The 19,596-nt window shown below is 36.3% G+C and overlaps 1 pseudogene; it reads left to right on the top strand.

The window, feature by feature from the left end:
* Positions 1–230: 230 nt before the first annotated feature.
* Positions 231–18,769, top strand: LOC131534457 (neoverrucotoxin subunit beta-like; annotated as a pseudogene).
* Positions 18,770–19,596: the final 827 nt, after the last annotated feature.

Raw genomic sequence — 19,596 nt, 5'->3', positions numbered from 1 at the left:
TTTGCAAATGTATAGGGCCCCATTCCTATATTTGCCTGGGGCCCCCAATTCACTAAATTCGCCCCTGCTGTGATGTTGTAGTGGAGGCACTAACCAGAGTCTGGGTCCATGAGGGCAAAGGGACAGTTTTTTTCTGAGAATATATATGAGTACAGAAATCCCATGCGCTTCAGACATCAGTTGAAGACATTAACAGAAGATTTCATCTCTTTACTTACCAAGAACACACCGAGACTGCAGGTAATAAATCATTTTAATACAATATGAACAGGTAAAGTTAGTGTGAATGTGCTGTTTAGAGCTCAAGTGGACAGAATTCAGATGTGATCACAGGTGATTTATAGACGTGTGTTTATTACAATTAAACAACTTCACTAAACTGCAAACAAACTAAAGAAACTTTGATTTCTTAATACTGGATTTATTTTAAACAATGAATTAAATTTGTATTTATAAGGAAATTAAAGACATTGAGAGAATTAATGAAATGACTAAAGTTATTTGTATTTTATGTTTTTTTTTTTTTCATGAAACCTCAATCTAAACCAACATTTTTGCTACAAGAAACATATGACACAAGCCTTTTAGAGGATAAGCATAGCAAATATTAAAATATTATTATTGAAATTGTACACAGCAAAAAGCCCAGTTTTAAATGAACTTTCCCAGTAGTTTATTTGAGTCTACACTCAAGAGTGTTAAAATGAATACTGTAGAGTGTTAATTGAACACTGAAGCAATGAGGTAATTAAGTGATTCACTGAGGGATGATTGACCATTATTGAAGACACCTGATGTTAACAAGTAGAATCACCATAGGAGAAAATCACATTTTTTAAGTCACCATTATAGTGGTTAGTGTTTTCTTTAGTTGGGCTCTTGACACTTGACTTTTTAATGTTAGAATTTGTTTAGCTGCTGTAATTGAGCTATAACAGCCAGACAAAGCCAAGAGCAAAAGTCATCGGGTGGTGGTGATTATTGTTTCACATAATTATTATTTGACCTCAATCACTGAAATCATTTAGAGTCTCATCTCTGAGTTATATTTCCTTTATTGATTACAACAGCTTTGTGATTCCACAGCAAAAGAGCCTGTATTTTCTTTGAATTTTGTAAGTGTTTTTTTACAAGCTCTTCTGATTTAAAAAAAAAAAAAAGTATTTTGTTTAGGCACACACAGACATCAAGAATCAGCATATGAATCTCAACAATGGTGACAAACAGCATATTCAGATAAACACATCAACTCTGAACATCACAAAACAAGCTACTAAAAAGTCGCATAAAAAAACAGCAAAACTGAAAGAAAATAGGAAGAATAAAAGAAATTACAAAGCCAAATTTATGAATCATTTATTCATTCTGCAATGCATCATGGGAACCATGGATGAGTTTTAATGGGCTACAACATGCTTTTTGATCAAGTTTTTGATCAAAATAAGTTTTAAAAACATCTGTCTGATTATACTGAAAACACTACATTTTACATTGTTCACAGGGTTGAAGTAATCAATAAAAAAAACCTAACTCTTACTTGGGTCACTACATTATGATTATTGTAGGATATCAGAGCGAATCAGACAATTTAAGATTCGATCAGAACATTGAAACACGAGCAGCCAAAATTCCACAAAGAGGCCCAAGGCAACAGGATGTTCGTCATAAATCTGTCCACGATACCCTAGCGCCAGCCCGTCTGAAGCAAGCCTAACCAACAAGCCTCTTTCACAGAACAACTTACAACATGAACACAAAAGAACACAATCATGATTCCCAACTCAGGAAGGAGATTGTCAAATTTGGGGCAAGTAACCAAGACTGATGGTCAAAGAGATGCACAGCATGGCCATCACATGTAAATCCATGATAGAAATCATGAGCTTCCTCAGATTGACTTCCCCCAACTAGCAGGACAAGAACCAGACTGAAATTCCTTCTAAACCCTTTTTGACCTGTGTTCCTCAGAACACATTCTCACGTACACAGAATGGCACAGAAACTAGATAGATGCACCTAAAATCATTTCAATGCATAACTCCATATTATGTATGTAACCCACACTTTTGACTATCCTGTCCTAATCACTCATTGTGTATGTCTTTTTAATAACTATTGAATAGCTTAATCCGTTGAGTGTCGTGTTCTGAGTTAAGTTTGCCAACGCTGTGTCTCCGAGTCCGACCTCGAGCACCCATCTAAGACTTCAACCAGACCACAACTCCACAACTTCAGCCAATGCCCAAGACTTCACTACGAACTACCACTGAACTTTCAGCCAATCAGCAACGACGATGACAAAAGGGAATCCCTTAACACAAAGGCAACGCAAGTAATACAACTCCAGATTCTAGCTGAATTGGTGCATTTAACCCTCTGGGGTCGACAAACGCATATATGCGTTTTGAGGCAGATTTTCCTGATAAGGCCGAAATGAGCTTGAATTACTCTGCCATTTTTGATCGTACAGATAAGAGCAATACACCATTCGAATCTGTAAGGGGTCTACTTTTATTTGTATACACTCATAATAACAACTAAACTTTGTGCTTTTGAAAGAATAAAGAAAACAAACAGGGTGCGCTCTCAGTCTTCACTCTCTCCGCGAACTGCTTTTTGAAACACGTCACTAAAATGAACTGTAACTCAGCAAATACTTCACACAGAGACATGAGAAATATATCTATAGAAAGCTTGACATGTCTACTGTTAAATGAAGTAAGTCTTACCGAAAACAAATATTCTGTGATAAAGTAATCCGTATGAAACCAAGGCCAGTTTTTCCGTCTGGTCTCATTATCTCTAATTAGGTCACGGCCTCGCGCTATTGTTATTACAAACCTCCACGCGAGCCACACGGCATGTAAACGCGCACACCACCGTAAACAAAGCAGCAACGCCTTCATCTCGGATACTTTTCAGTTTTGGAAGAACACGCTGTGAGGAAAAAGCCTTGTATTTACCGCCAGAAGACGCGCTGAGAGGAAAAAGAGTTGTATTTGCCTCACAAACTGAACGCGAGCGCAGCTGGAGGAAGAGATATTTTATACCGAGTAAGTAATGTTTCTTATTGGCATTCGATAATGTGTTGTTGTGACAAAGTTTACTGGTGAACTTGTCCAAAACTATAACTCCAGAATAAAATGTGTAAAATCGAGTGCAACATTTTGAAATATGATAGGCAACCTTTCATTGCATTTAAATGTTGCACGACGTGAGGATAGTTATATGTTCTATGCTATAAATATAATGTACTGTTTTTGCTGTACTTTGGATCAAATGAATGCAGGCTTGGTGAGCTGAAGACACTTCTTACTGTTACTGTTCTACACAAATCTTACTGTTTAAATAATTTGACTGGTAGTGTATGTATTGTCACCATGTTTGCTTTGTCTTTGTCCGTTCATTGTGTGGCTCATGTCTGTTTTGTGTTTTCTCATGCAGTTTCTGCTGTCTCCTGTTTTCCTGGGTTCCAGTTTCCTGCCACTGTTTTGGATATTTTGGATATTGCACCCACAATGTCTTGACTCTTCTGTTGTTTATTTGTTTTTTTGTTCCTAATAAACTGTACTCACAAGTGAATCTCAAGTTATTTTATGTGATAGTTATACGTATACACATTTCTTTTTTCCTCACATTCTGTCTTGTAACTCTTCTCTCTCAGTCACACACCTGACTCAATGGCTCATTATGGAGCTCATTATGCGGGCCTTTGTCTTCTCAGGTGTGAGCCACGCCCTCTCGCATAGAGCCTTTCCACTCAAAAAGTGACTTAAAGATTCTAAATCAATATATTGTTTTCTGTGAGCAAGTAAACAAGATGATTTACATGTCATTTTGAAGCAAAAATTCTAGGCTACAAGATTCAGTTCTCAAAAGTTTAGTGAACAAATGTTCTGTATGTGTTTTATGGCCTTATTTCAGTGACTTCAAAATTTTAGTTTTTCACTAGCCACACATAAATGTTTCTTTCTCAAAAAAAAAATCATGTACATAAATGCTGCTAACAAATTATTGTAGCCCAGTTTGTGCTGTTTACAGTGATATAAGACTTTAGCCATTTATATGTTTATAAGCAACTGAAAAAAGTACAAATGTAAAGGCATGTCAAAACTTCTCCAGGCCCCCAAAACACCCTTAGACCCCAGAGGGTTAATATAAATTTTAACCTCATTGAGAAACTCAATGCGAGGGTTAATTAAGTGATTGATGGTTGTTCAGGTCTATGCAGTTGCACATATTGCTATAAACATGGGATTTCACATTTTCATTCACTTAAACTCATCCTTTCCTCACTTGCTGTCTTTCTGCAACTTGTGTGAATGTGTGTGTTGCGAAGCATCAGACTGAGTTGGATCCATTTGCAGCTTTTTATTAGAATGGTCAAACAGGCCGAGTCAAATACCAGCAAACAGTGCAATGAGGGCAAGGCAGAGACAGAGTCGAAAGTCAGGCAGTAAATCGGGGCAGGCGGGTAGAATCAGAGTCCAAGGAACAATCCGGGTCGGGTCAGGGCAGGCAGAGAACAAACAGAAACGAGATGAACAGTCCTGGATAAAAAAGGTACAAAAGTAAACATGGGTAACAGCTCAGAATTGACAGCCGAGGCAAATCAAGACTTCACAGGGAAGTGGTATGTTTGAGTGGCTTTTATGTGTGCGTAAATTAGGTGCAGGTGTGATGTGCAATCAGACCCAGGTAAGAGGCATGATGGGAATTTGAGTTCAACTGGAATTGACTAATATTCGGGAGACGTATCCCTCTGGTGGTGTGGAGGAGGCAGTACGGAAGCATCCTCTGTGTGAATGCATGTGTTAGATTAGTTTGCATGTCTTAGATTTATCCAATAAAGTCTTATTTATATTGAAAAGAGAAATATCTTGTATTTTGTGCTTACAAGTTAATGTCTTAAACTGCCGGTCTTGTTACTGTGCTATTTAATAGTGTTTTCACTATATTTTTGGATTTTAATATCCAGTGCAGAGTTGATTTTATATGGCTCGTTCAGTGAATTGCTGGCCGACTCAGTGATAAGCCGTAAAACAGTGATTCTGTTCAAATTCCCTATAAAATCATATATGATTCCCTTACATTATGTTAGAACATAACCAACACCACATGATCATCTTTCCTCTGGTATGTCTGGCTGTTATAACTCCAGTTACAGCAGCCAAACAAAATCTAATGTTAACAATTTAAGGGTCAAGAGCACAACTAAAGCAAACACTGACCACTATAATGGTGACTTAAAATTTTGATTTTCTCCTTTGGTGATTCTGCTTGTTAACATCAGGTGTCTTCAATAATGGTCAATCACCGATTACACTCTTGAGTGTGGATTCAAATAAACTCTTGGGAGAGTTAATTTAACACTGGGCTTTTTGCTTTGTATAGAGTATAAAGCTGCACCATTAATTTGTATAATATTTTCAGTACTGCCATAGAAACAAATCTACTGTAAATTAATTTGTCTGATTCATTTCAATGTTTTGAACTGTAAACATTTTGAACTGTACTAAACGAAATTGTCATGACCAATAGGTTGACGATTAGTATAGAGAAAGTTGATGTAGTATATGCTCTGTTTCTAAACGAACTTTCTCTCAAAAGCAGTTAATTGAGTGCACTGAGCATCTTCTCCATTGACTTTTATTCTACTGGGTTTCCCCATTAACTTTTCTAAGATGCCGTCGCTATTGGTGTACCTGAAGCAGCTGAACTGCATCTACATATGTGCTTATCTGTGGTTGGCATATCTTGCTGTGGGAAATGCAGAGGTGAGTGCACTCACTCAAAATGCAAATGTCTTTAAGAGATAAGAGATTTTTGAAAATCTGTGGAAGATTGAATGAACCATTTCTTCAAAAACAGGAGATGTTACAAACCGAAGCTGATGAGATTGGGACTTTAACTGAACAAAATGTAAGAGCACCTAGAGGAATTATGAAGACTCGAGGTAAGATGCGAGTGTTGTTACAACATGTGAATGTGCTGTTTAGAACTCAGTGACATCACAGCTGTGAGGTGTGGTATACGTGCAGTAATATGTGCAATACGTTTGAACTGTTAAATTAGTCCCACTGTAGTCAATATTTTTATTCCTTAAAACTCATCTTTTATTTATAGCAAAATAATTAAACTTGTCTCACTTACTGGGTGGCCTTGAATAGTCCTAAACAGTGTTGGGGAAAGTTACTTAAACAAAACAAACAAAAAGTAAAAGTAATGCATTACAATGTTGTGTTACCCCATAAAAAGTAACTAATTCTTCTGCCCCCAGCTTGCGTTTCTATACAGTGCTTCGGCAGCGAGCTAAACAAAGCCCTCAGTAAAGGTCGTAGACAGTTTGTGTTTTAGATGCTCTTTACTGTAGACCAACTTGTGAAACTGTAACAAAGTAACAAAAATGGTGTAAAGATATTTATCTAACAGAAGCACTGTTACTTCACACAGCACTATACTCAAAAACACACTCAAGTGCTTAAATCATACATTTAAACAAAATGTAAACATAGTCATGTTATTATAACTAAGCGAATACAATCTATTATCAAGGTTTTAATCTTTGAATGGTGTTTCTAACATGGCATATGTAAATAGTTCTCAAAAATATACAACCAAGCAAAATACCTAATCATATCGATGTATAAATAATTATTCAAACTTAAAGATTTTTGCGTTCTCAAGGGTAAAACATGTAGGAAGGACGTGGATGCACAAACACACTCTGCACCATGTGCTCTGAAAATCCCACAATGGCTGATGTAATTGCTAAGAGTATAAGAGTTCTTGGAATGGCCACTAGGTGATGGTATTCAACAACAAACTAAAACATAAGGCCAGGATACTAATTGTTACTTAATTACATTTTATGGGAATGTATGCAAAGTATACATTCCCATAAAATGCAATACTTTTTCTTATCTGGGCTTGCCTTTTTAATTTAAAAACGTTCAATCTTTGGCAAATGTAAAAGCCCTCTCACACCAAAAGTGAAATTAATAAGCTTCAGGTTGAAAGAAATGTAAATTCACAGCTCAAACAAACCTTTTCGCTGTGCAGCCATTCTGGATCGCAGAAGAATCGGATGCTGCAGAAGAAAGAAACACTCTTCAGCAATAAAAAGCATAAATGAAATATTTATCTAGAGGCATTTTTGCTTGTTAGAATGGTTAAACTGTATCATCGAAGGTCAGCAGCACAGACATTGTCAGTCAATATATGGGAAAATAAAGTAACTGACTGCATTTTATTTGAACAAGCATCTCAGATATTTTCTCGTTTAAATTAGAAAGTAATGTTACTTTACGAGTTACTTGAAAAAAGTAATCTGATTATGTAACTTGCATTACTTGTAAAGCCCAAGTATACTTAAATGTGATAAGTTTAGCCATAAATGTGATACTTTTATCACATTTGATTCATCACTGATTATCATCAGTTAATTAAAAACAACAACAACTAGAATTACTAGAAATAGCAGGACTGTAATAGATCTTATTTTTACAAATAGGGAAGAGCGTATCATAAAAACGTATAATCTACTGACAGGTCTATCAGATAATATGGTATTAACAGCAAGGAAACGAACTAAACGACGATTACAGCAGTTCAAAAATCAGAGACCCAATAGATTTAAGTTTGGGTTACCAAAATCAAGAGTAAGTCAGTTTGAACTGGAAATTAACAATGCTGATTGGGGTAATATTTTACATTTAAATGAAGTAAATCAGTGTTGCACTTCTCTAACAAAAAAATTTGACCAATTTGTTAAATAAGTATTATACCTCTCAGAAAAGTTCAAGAAAAAGAATATTGTTACCTTGGCTGAACATTGACATTCGTAATCTTATGAAAAAAAGAGATAATATGCTAAAAACTGCTTTATCTTCTAAACTAAATACAGATAATTTAATTTACAGAGGTTTAAGAAATAAAGTAATACAAGAATTATGTAAGTCAACATTATCATATTATACACAACTAATAGAGAGGGCTAGAGGACAAAGTACAGTTTTATGGAAACAACTAAATGTAGCTAACAAGACTCATAATCAAAATGTAGTTAAAGAGTTACATTTAAATGGTAAAGTAACAAATGATAAAGCTACTTTGGCACACGAGTTTAATGTATATTTTATTCGTTCAGTAGATGAATTAGCTCAAAATTTCAAAAGTATCAGAAAATAGGGTGGAGGCTGAGGCATTACATTTATTTAGTATTAAGGAGATTGATGAAAATAAAATAACTGAAATTATAAAAATATTACCAAATTTAGATATAAATGTTATTAAAAATATATAGCTCCTTGATGATACCTCCATTAACCCATTTGTGACCCTAGACCACAAAACCAGTCTTAAGTCGCTGGGGTATATTTGTAGCAATAGTCAAAAATACGTTGTATGGGTCAAAATTATAAATTTTTCTTTTATGCCAAAAATCATTAGGATATTAAGTAAAGATCATGTTCCATGAAGATATTTTGTAAATTTCTTACAATAAATGTATCAAAACTTAATTTTTGATTAGTAATATGCATTGCTAAGAACTTCATTTTCTCAATATTTAGATTTTTTTGCACCCTCAGATTTCAGATTTTCAAATAGTTGTATCTCAGCCAAATATTGTCCTATCATAACAAACCATTATGGAAAGCTTATTTATTCAGCTTTCAGATGATATAGAAATCTCAATTTCGAAAAATTGACACTTAAGACTGGTTTTGTGGTCCAGGGTCACATTTGGTAAATTTATCAATCAGAGAATGTAAAGCTGTTGTCACACCAATTTACAAAACAGGAGATTCTAATATGATTTCAAATCATCGTCCAATATCAATTTGATCGGTTATGTCTAAATTTATTAATTGTTCAGCCACAACTTTCTCTAAAAACTATTTAGAAAGTAATAAACTCCTTCATCAGCATCAATTTGGTTTCAGACTACAGCATTCTAGCGAAACTATTTTTATTTTTAGAAAAGGCTAAAAGGCTTCTTTGGATCAGGGCCATGTAATGGGTGCTGTTTTTATTGATCTAAAAAAAAGCTTTTGACACAATTAATCACACTATATTGATATCTAAACTAAGTACATTTAACTTTAGTAAGCAATGAATTGAGTGGTTTACCTCTTATCTAAAACAAAGGGAACAGTGTGTAAAAATTGAGGATACAAAATCATTGTTTATAAGGAATAAAATGGGCTTACCTCAAGTCTTAATTTTAGGTCCATTGCTTTTTAGTCTGTTTATAAATGATTTGCCATCTAGTTGTTCAGATGTTGAATGTCAGCTCTACGCGGATGATACAGTAATATATACATCTGCTAAGTCATCAGCTAAGGTTGCTGCACTTTTTAAAGAGCAACTGGAAAAGATATCTAGATGGCTCCATGAAAATAATCTTACATTAAATGTTAAGAAAACTGTCTTTGTGTTTTTCTAATAGAAAGCAAACAGAAAAAAAACAAATTAAGGTATTTAACGAAGAAATAGAGGAGGTAAATGAAGTTAGTTTTATAGGAGTAGTTCTAGACTCACAACTCAAATTTGACATAAACATAAAAAGGCTGTCAAAAATAGTTAAGATGAACTTAAATTGTTTTAAACTTATTAGTTATTACATTACGACTGAGGCAGCTCATTTGTTTCTGCATACAATTATTTTGTCCCGCATCTCATATTGTATTACAGTGTGGTCTCAAACTAGTGATTCTTTAATTGAAAATTGAAAATTGAAATGCTGTATAATCGGCTCTAAAAATAGTGGATAAACAGCCAAATGGCATATGCTTCATTTTACAAATTTAAAAAATGTATCCAGTCATATTTAGCAAGTTTGAAAGTAAAATGTGATTTTTACAAATCTGTTTTGAGATACATTTACATGTGGTTTGAAATCCTATAACATTTCTGGAAATCGCTTCAGTCTGAAAGCTTGGTTTGAGACCGATTTAGGTCATACCTTGACCTAACTTAATCTCTCTTGGACTCATTATGTCCTGTGTTCACTCCAATATCCTATAGTATTAAGTCCAAAAATGCTGTATCTGCTCTTGATTTCACAATGTTCTGACAACAATGTTTGCTTCGCTATGTGATTATAGGCCTTAAGTCAGTGCTTAATTTGTAAATGAAACAAATGATCCAAATCAGCAGTTAAAAGGCGCTGACAATACACTGACAATACAATTTCAGTTTTCCTGGAACATTCAATGACGTCACTAAACGGTGATGCCTATAGAGCATCGTTCACAAGTTTCTGCATGGACCTAACTATACAACCTAGGTGTTCAAAAATAGGTCGCCATGATTTAAGGAAAATTTATGTAAGTTACATTAAAAATAACAAAATTTGTTTCCATAAAAATAAAATACAATCATAATCTATATAGAAAAGGTATAAATATGCGAAATATATCTGACATAAATAATTAACAGATATAAAACAGATGTGAGGTGCGGCGATCCGCAAACAAGTTCACAGAAAGGAAACAGAGAACTGAGATCACAGAACGCGCATCCTGTTTGTTTGCTATACTTAAAAAAAAATTCTGTTTTTATTGTGAATGTGCAAAAATAAAAGTAAACACTTTGTGGTTTGTCTTACTCCATTTTTGGTCACACAGATAAGAGTATTTAATGTTTCAGCTGTTTGATTGCGCGGGGCCGCACACTGCAAAAAAAGCTGTTCTTAGATTTTTTTGTTTTGTTTCCAGCCAAAATATCTAAAAATAAGGATTTTCTAGACAAGTAAAAATTATTGTCTTGTTTTCAACATAAACAAGTCAACAACTTGAAACAATCAATAAATCTGCCAATGGGGTAAGCAAAATAATCTTATTTCAACAAGATTATTTTGCTTACCCCATTGGCAGATTTTATTTTATTTTTTCTGAAAACAAGACAATAATTTTTACTTGTCTAGAAAATCCTTCTTGATTTTTAGATATTTTGGCTGGAAACAAGACAAAAAATCTAAGTAAGAAAAGCATTTTTGGCAGAGCACACATCACATACAGGTGCAAAAAGTGCATTTAAAAAAAGAAAGAAAGTTCATTTATTTCAGTAATTCAACTCAAATTGTGAAACTTGTGCATAAACCACTTCAGTCTGTGTGTACTGAATTTATTTAAAGTCTTTGGTTCTTTTAATTGTGATGATTTTGGGTCACATTTAACAAAAACCCACCAATTCACTATCTCAACAAATTAGAATATGGTGACATGCCAATCAGCTAATCAACTCAAAACACCTGCAAAGGTTTCCTGAGCCTTCAAAATGGTCTCTCAGTTTGGTTCACTAGGCTACACAATCATGGGGAAGACTGCTGATCTGACAGTTGTCCAGAAGACAATCATTGGCACCCTTCACAAGGAGGGTAAGCCACAAACATTCATTGCCAAAGAAGCTGGCTGTTCACAGAGTGCTGTATCCAAGCATGTTAACAGAAAGTTGAGTGGAAGGAAAAAGTGTGGAAGAAAAAGATGCACAACCAACCGAGAGAACCGCAGCCTTATGAGGATTGTCAAGCAAAATCGATTCAAGAATTTGGGTGAACTTCACAAGGAATGGACTGAGGCTGGGGTCAAGGCATCAAGAGCCACCACACACAGACGTGTCGAGGAATTTGGCTACAGTTGTCGTATTCCTCTTGTTAAGCCACTCCTGAACCACAAACAACGTCAGAGGCGTCTTACCTGGGCTAAGGAGAAGAAGAACTGGACTGTTGCCCAGTGGTCCAAAGTCCTCTTTTCAGATGAGAGCATGTTTTGTATTTCATTTGGAAACCAAGGTCCTAGAGTCTGGAGGAAGGATGGAGAAGCTCATAGCCCAAGTTGCTTGAAGTCCAGTGTTAAGTTTCCACAGTCTGTGATGATTTGGGGTGCAATGTCATCTGCTGGTGTTGGTCCATTGTGTTTTTTGAAAACCAAAGTCACTGCACCCGTTTACCAAGAAATTGTGGAGCACTTCATGCTTCCTTCTGTTGACCAGCTTTTTGAAGATGCTGATTTCATTTTCCAGCAGGATTCGGCACCTGCCCACACTGCCAAAAGCACCAAAAGTTGGTTAAATGACCATGATGTTGGTGTGCTTGACTGGCCAGCAAACTCACCAGACCTGAACCCCATAGAGAATCTATGAGGTATTGTCAAGAGGAAAATGAGAAACAAGAGACCAAAAAATGCAGATGAGCTGAAGGCCACTGTCAAAGAAACCTGGGCTTCCATACCACCTCAGCAGTGCCACAAACTGATCACCTCCATGCCACGCCGAACTGAGGCAGTAATTAAAGCAAAAGGAGCCCCTACCAAGTATCGAGTACATATACAGTAAATGAACATACTTTCCAGAAGGCCAACAATTCACTAAAAATGTTTTTATTATTGGTCTTATGAAGTATTCGAATTGGTTGAGGTTTTTGTTAAATGTGAGTCAAAATCATCACAATTAAAAGAACCAAAGACTTAAACTACTTCAGTCTGTGTGCATTGAATTTATTTAATACACGAGTTTCACAATTTCAGTTGAATTACTGAAATAAATTAACTTTTCCACGACATTCTAATTTATTGAGATGCACCTGTATTCTAGCAATTCAAACTTGCCATCGTAGTCTGTTCATTATCAAAATAAAGTACAGTCAGTCATATCAATTTAAAGAGTAGGCCTACATAGTATAAGCGGTCTACAGCTGCTGTTATGCCAAGCGTGCATTTTTGCGCATGTGAAGAGGATGAGTTTTTCCATCGATATACGAACGTGCATAAAGCCAGTCTAAATTATAAATAATAGTTTAACATTAAAATACATTACGAATATGGAAACATCTGGATTTGTGCTGAATAAGAGGTACGTGAGCCCAACGATACTTTCAGTGTCGCTTTGTTTTGGTTTCTTTAGCTTTATATATATTTTTTCATTCTTGATCTGTTCTGCATACCGTTACATTTAAATGATTTGTTTTGGAGTGAGGGGAACTAGGCTATGATTATAGTGTTTATAATGTTTATACATTATAATATTTCACTTTATTCGGTAATATTTCTGGTATTATTACACTCTCTCCAAACATTCCGCTGCTCACAAAACAAATTATTGTTTTGTGAGCAGGGGAACTTTTGGAGGTTAAGCAGTAGCACCAATCAACGAGAGGTATTTTGCATTTAAGAAAGGTGACTGGTCAATAATATGTTGAGGAACAATACATAATCTACAAATAATGCTCCAAATACATCTACATAAACCCGCAATCGCTCTGTCTCGTATGCATGCACGCACGGTCACAATCTACTGCACTTGTTAATGCCGGATGTTTAAAAGCAAATACCAGAACGCAAAAATCCAAAATCTGACATTTTCCGGAACAGGATCCAGCAAGATTCAGCTCAAATTAAGCACTGTCTTAAGTTATCTTTACATTCAATTCATCTTTCTGTGCTGACTTTAATTTTGGTTTGTCTCTTTAATGATTTTCCCTTTCATCAGCTTGGTGGCATAGCTTGGCCTGGGTTTCTTTGGTCAAGTAACAATATTTTATAACTCATTTCTAGTGTCTTTATAATTTGAATGATATTTTCATTAGCACTAAGTTGCAAAATTTTATGCTGTCTTGAGAAAGTCAACATACAGAAATGTTGGTTAAACTGGTTCATCTTCTGAGATTAAAATTTTTGACTCTAACTAGTCCTAGAGCTTCATAGCTACAACCACCAAACTCACCTTTCACGTGTTTGCCTGCCTATCCAGTCCTGATGTTTAATGGTAAACAAACTTGGCTTGCTGTCCTCAATGGAGGCTCGAACCCAAGGCTCGGCTTTAGCTCAGAGTTCAACCCCCCAAAAAAATGTGTTTACAAGGGACAGCAAGCTGGGCAATCAACTGCGAATAGTTTGGTGCTACAAGTAGAGGAAACTTTAATAGATTCAATTTCACTGAATCATTTCAGAAAACATTTCACTGTTGCAGCATTGGGGCAATATAAGGCAGATTGGGGCCAGTAAATGAGAGGGCTCCTGTAGGAGAGGAGTGAGAAAACAGTGATGTAAAAGGAAAAAAAAATAATTGGGGGGAAAATCACTGCTCTTGCAAAAATCAGAAGAAAATATATGAAGTTTAGTCAGGGCACTGCGAGAGTGCTGTGCAAAATCACTGCTGCGGCAGAGAGAAATTAAAGTTTGTATGACATCTGCTGCAAGAGATGTGGGAAATATCATTGCTGCAGCAGCGGCATATTGGAGGTTAAGAGGCTGGCAGTTCTGGTGGCTGTATAGCCTTCCCGAGATGGACTGGGTGACAAGATGACCAGGTGTGAAAACACCCAGAGACAGGCAGAAGTTCCATACCAGTGGTGTGGGTTGGGGTTGCTATGTGGGTGGCTGTAAAGAGGGTGCAAGATAGCCGCTCAGCTGATGTAGGTGGTGGATAGCTAGCAGAGAGGAGAGAAGAGGCAGGCACCTTTGCGGAGGCAGCCTCACGTAAGGCCACTTCTAAAAGAAAGGTTGTAGGAAGAAAAGAGAGAGGGATGCAAAGGAGCAGCCAGAGTGGTTCTTTGTTGCAGAGGCAGCCTCACGCTAGGGGCTGCTTTGGAGTCAACTGAGGAGAAGGTAGGAGAAAAATGGAGAGGAGCGTAGATGGGTGTGTTGGGTAAGGGAAAGTAAACAGCAGTAGGAGCAAAGTCATGGACAAGGAGTGTCTGTTTGCTCCTAACAATGGCTTTAAACTTTAACAACATATTAAAGTGCTCCATTTTCATGGCATGAAAAGAGGTATTACCAAGGACATTTGTTTTAGTTAGAGATCAAACTATATAAGGTTTTTGTAAGAAAAAATGCCATGTACACAATGTTAAACAGTACATACTGTATGCTTTGTGCAAAGTATAGCTTATAACTTTGCAAAACATTAGCAAGGCATAGTCAATTTCACATTGCTATTTAGAGCAGTTAATCTCAATTCAAACGAGCCTATAGACAATATAAAGTGATGTATGGATCTTGAGATAATGTTTATGGAATATCATGAAATGCTATTTGTCTAGAGCTGTGACTTCCAGGATCATTTGAAAAATGACAGTAATCCGGCCAATGGGAATTTGATCTAGCATATTGTGGGTGGGGACAATATGTAGACACCAACTGGGCACTGTTTAACAGTTGGAGTGCATTTGGATTGGGTGGTTCACTCAGATTGACATGTCTATCATTTACCGTACACTGTAAATTAGGAGCGCACACCGCTGTTCATTGCAGGAGTTTGTCGGGTTTGGATGCTTTTCCACGACATTGTAATTTATTGAGATGCACGAAAATAAAACCCATAGACTTTCATTGAGGGGTTCAAACCTTTTAAACAGTATCACTACCAAAGCTTAACAACTATCCTAGAACAACATGTTAAAAGATGTTAGCAATATGTTAATTCATGCTAGTGATGTGCTAAAACATGCCATCACCATACTAATTAATGCTAACAATATGATAAAACATGCCAACAACATGCCATTTCAAGCTAAAATGTTAAAACATGTTAGCAAAATGCTAATTCATGTTTGCAGTATGTTAAAACATGTTAGCAATCATTTGTTAAAAATCATTAGCAGTAGGGGTGTCCCCGACTAAGGATTTTCATAGTCGAATCGGAATTTTCGAATCATGGCGATAGTCGAATCATATATTTGGGGGCGGGGCCAAGTCAGACATTCGACAGTCATAAATACACGGAAATTGTGTAACTGAGGCCTCGCAGATACAAACGGGGTAAATAATGTTTTATGTTTTGATTAAAAGATAGTTAACATTAAACATCAGCGAAACCCTTAAGAATTCACAACATTTTTTTACAATAGTGCTCTCATTATAACGTTATATGATCGTAGTTATAACGTTCTGCATTTCTGTTTTGAGCTGCGCGCGCTGAAGATGACCAGTAGAATGAAGCATATGATAGCAGGTTTTTAATCAATGGGATTTAACTCATTTATCTCACATAAAATAGGCTTAGTTATTTATATAACATAATGTTAATATTACAACTTATAGGCTATCTGCACAAAATGCCCCGAATGCACATGAACGCGTCTGCGCGGCTCTGAATGAACTCCTTTTGTGGACGTCTTCTTCACACAATAACATGCAGAAACACAACTAAACACTAAAAAAATCACAGCATTTATTATTATAGAGTTCTCATTATAATGCTATGTATATGACAGTGTCATAGTTATTAATATTCTGCATTGTTGTTCTGCTCGCACCGTGCGCTGAAGAGATAATCACCGTATGTATGTATAATAAAGCACTTTACTGTAGCGTAACTCAACCAAATGCATCTTATACGAGATAAGTAATATATACACAATATAAATAAACCGACTGAAACGTTTTGAAATCACTTGTTATACCCTACCTGATCAAAAAAAATAAATACAAATTTTGTCTTCCACTCTGTCTGTGTCAGTTTGAGTCTTGTTAAAGATTTAAATCCCTGACGCCAAGATGCTCCTCTGTCGGTGACGGATTAGAAAGCAAAACTTTAATCTATAGGGGAAGTTGGATTTATTCACGCACGTTAATATTTATTTAAAACTTCTTTCTTTTAAGATTCTTATTTACAGCATTATCATAATAGGCTGTATATTAACTTATTGGGAGAAAACCGGTAGTTTGATGTGAAATCAGACACTGAGCACCCCCATATAGCCAAAATGGCATGATCATAACACCCCGCGAATATTCGACTGTGAGATTGGGAGTCGAATCAGGCTCCTCTAATCGAAGCATCGAATCGTTGACTATTTGGGGACACCCCTAATTAGCAGCATAAAAATATGGAAGTAACATGCTAATGCATGCTAGAAATGAGCTGAAACAAGCCAGAAATGTGCTAATTCATGCTAATAACATATTAAATCATGCTAACATTGTACTACTTGATGCTAGCAACATGATAAAACATGCTAGAAACATATTGGAAAAAATACATGCAATACATTAAATCATGCTCAGGGTTTCTCATGCAAAATTTCACAAACTTTTTTTAAATTTTTTTATTCTGTTCTGAAAGCAATCTTTTTTCTTTGTTATTTTCAACAGCTCTGCCATCAGACACATTAGAAGTGGAAGCCCTAGGAAGATTTCTCTTTCCTGGTACGCTTTACGACTGCCGCAAGGATTCCTTCCTTCCAGGTGCTGCTCCACACTAAACAAACTTTTCATAACATCTTGAATCTCCACTTGTTTAAAACATACTAAAAAACCCTGCATGTTAACCCGTCAATAAACCATCCATCAGCCACTTCTTCATACAGAGAATAACTGCTAGAGCTATTTCTGATTTCAGGTGTTACTTTATGGGATAAGAAATCTCTGAGTGAAAATCTGGACAGTCGTCCAAAGCCCCAGACCTCTGTGAATTACAGAAACTCTGACTCTCTCTCAAATAAACTCAATCTCCTGGATGTAAGAGCTTCCCTGAAGACCAGTTTCTTAGGGGGTCTTGTGGAGGTGGAAGGATCTGCCAAATACCTGCGTGACACCAAATCCTCAAAACAACAGTCCAGAATCACAATGTATTACAGTCAAACCACAAGATACGAACAGCTCACTGTGAGCCATTTGGGCAAGATCACCTACCCAGAGGTGTTTGACCAGAAAACTGCAACTCATGTGGTTGTTGCTGTGCTGTACGGAGCGCAGGTATTCATGGAGTTTGATCGGACAGTTTCAGAAGAGGAAAACAAGCAGGAGATTGATGGAAAACTGTATGCCATGGTTAAAAAGATCCCTGATTTATCCGCTGAGGGAAATGCAGCTTTCCAAATGACCGACGAGGATAAGAAAATGGCTAAGGAGATCAACTGCAAATTTTATGGTGACGTCCACCTTCAGCAGAACCCCACCACATACATGGAGGCCTTAAATTTGTACAAGCAACTCCCATCTCAGCTGCGGGACAAACCACAGAATGAAGTCCCAATAAAAGTCTGGCTTTATCCGCTTCATCTTCTGAATGCAACAGCAGCTCGGGTGGAGAGAGAAATCAGTACTAGTGTGGCTTTCGAAATTGAATCGATAATCAATGAGCTGGGAGAGACAGAGAGGACATACAATGACCTGTCAGGACACACACTGGTTAATAGTTTCAGAGACGTTAAAACGAGGCTGAACTCTTTTCACAACTCATTTAGCATTTACAAGACAATGCTACTGAAAGCAGTTGGCAGGGTCTTGCCTGCTATTCGAGGAGGAGAGATGGAGGAGAAGTCTCTGGAAGACATCCTAAAGACCCACAGAAACTCCCCATTCAATGCTGACATGCTTAACCACTGGTTAGATGATGCAAAGCAAGAACTACTTCTCTTGAGTTCTCAAACCAAGTCACTGGAAGGGATCAGAATTAAAGACAATCTTAATGAGTTCCATTCTAATCCTGATTTTGATGTAGTGATGTGCTTGACATTCACGTCTCTGAAGTATGAAGACCCGTATCTTTCAGCCCTGAAGGAGTTCCTGAACACGGACAGGTTTAAAGGACCAGATGGGGAACAAAACATGGTTTCTGTGGCACCTGCCAAAAGTGGTTTTCTGATTCTTATAATTCTGATCGGTTGAGACGTAACCTCTATCTCTTCAAAACACTTATAAAAGCGGCTGAGGGAAAGAAAGTCCTTTTTGTTATTTCTGATATCTCTGATCCCTCCAATCCAGGCTCTTCTATCTATGTGTATAGACATGGAGAACTGATTCACAAAAATATGCTTCCTTAAAGCAGGATACACTGTTATAAGTAAACACATATCCAATAACTGAGTAATACACAATTAAAATGTCTTTTTCAATATTAAAAAATTACTTCAGTAAACCAAGGCAGTTCATTCCAATTTTAGTCTCGCAATTCACATTCATGTCTCCCTTTTTTTCTACAAATCAAACTATGTGCTCATAATATAAATCACATTCTTAGATTTATTTATTTTTTTCTCACCAAATCAAGTAAAAGGACCTGATATCATTGTCATTTTGCTCTTATTCCCTACACTTAAGAATAAGAATGTGCTTTTTACCTTGGACTGTGTAATATAATTTCAACTTTATCTTTAACAGCATTCAAGATGTTTTTAACATTTCAAAACACATTCTCATGTTAGCAAACAGATTACACTTTCACATGCGACCAACAATTCCTCAACAAATGAAATATTATCAAAATTTTCCTCTGACGGAGGTGACAGAACTGACGGAGCTGACGGTGGTGACAAAAACCTAAATTTTAACAATCAAATACATTGAATCAATCAATTACTGTATTAAAACAAACACAACAAACAGTGCATATGTTATTGTTTATAAAGCTTTTACTCAAGAGTCACATTTAAGTATTTTGATATATCATTGAAACACAAAATCTTATGATGGTGACATCTGACGGTGTTGACAAATTTGGCATTTCTTTCACAAAACAAATAGAGTTCATGAAGTAGCCATTTAGTTTTTTTCTGTTGATGCTAGATGCTAATGGAACCTGCTTCAGGAGAATAAAATGATCTAAATATTTCAAATAATTTCCCAAGAAATTGGAAGATGGTGTTGACAT

This window comes from Onychostoma macrolepis, chromosome 03 (genome assembly GCF_012432095.1).
Source record: "Onychostoma macrolepis isolate SWU-2019 chromosome 03, ASM1243209v1, whole genome shotgun sequence".
Classification (NCBI taxonomy): domain Eukaryota; kingdom Metazoa; phylum Chordata; class Actinopteri; order Cypriniformes; family Cyprinidae; genus Onychostoma; species Onychostoma macrolepis.
The sequence above is the reverse complement of the archived record's forward strand: the minus strand, read 5'-3'. Positions and strand labels throughout refer to the sequence as shown.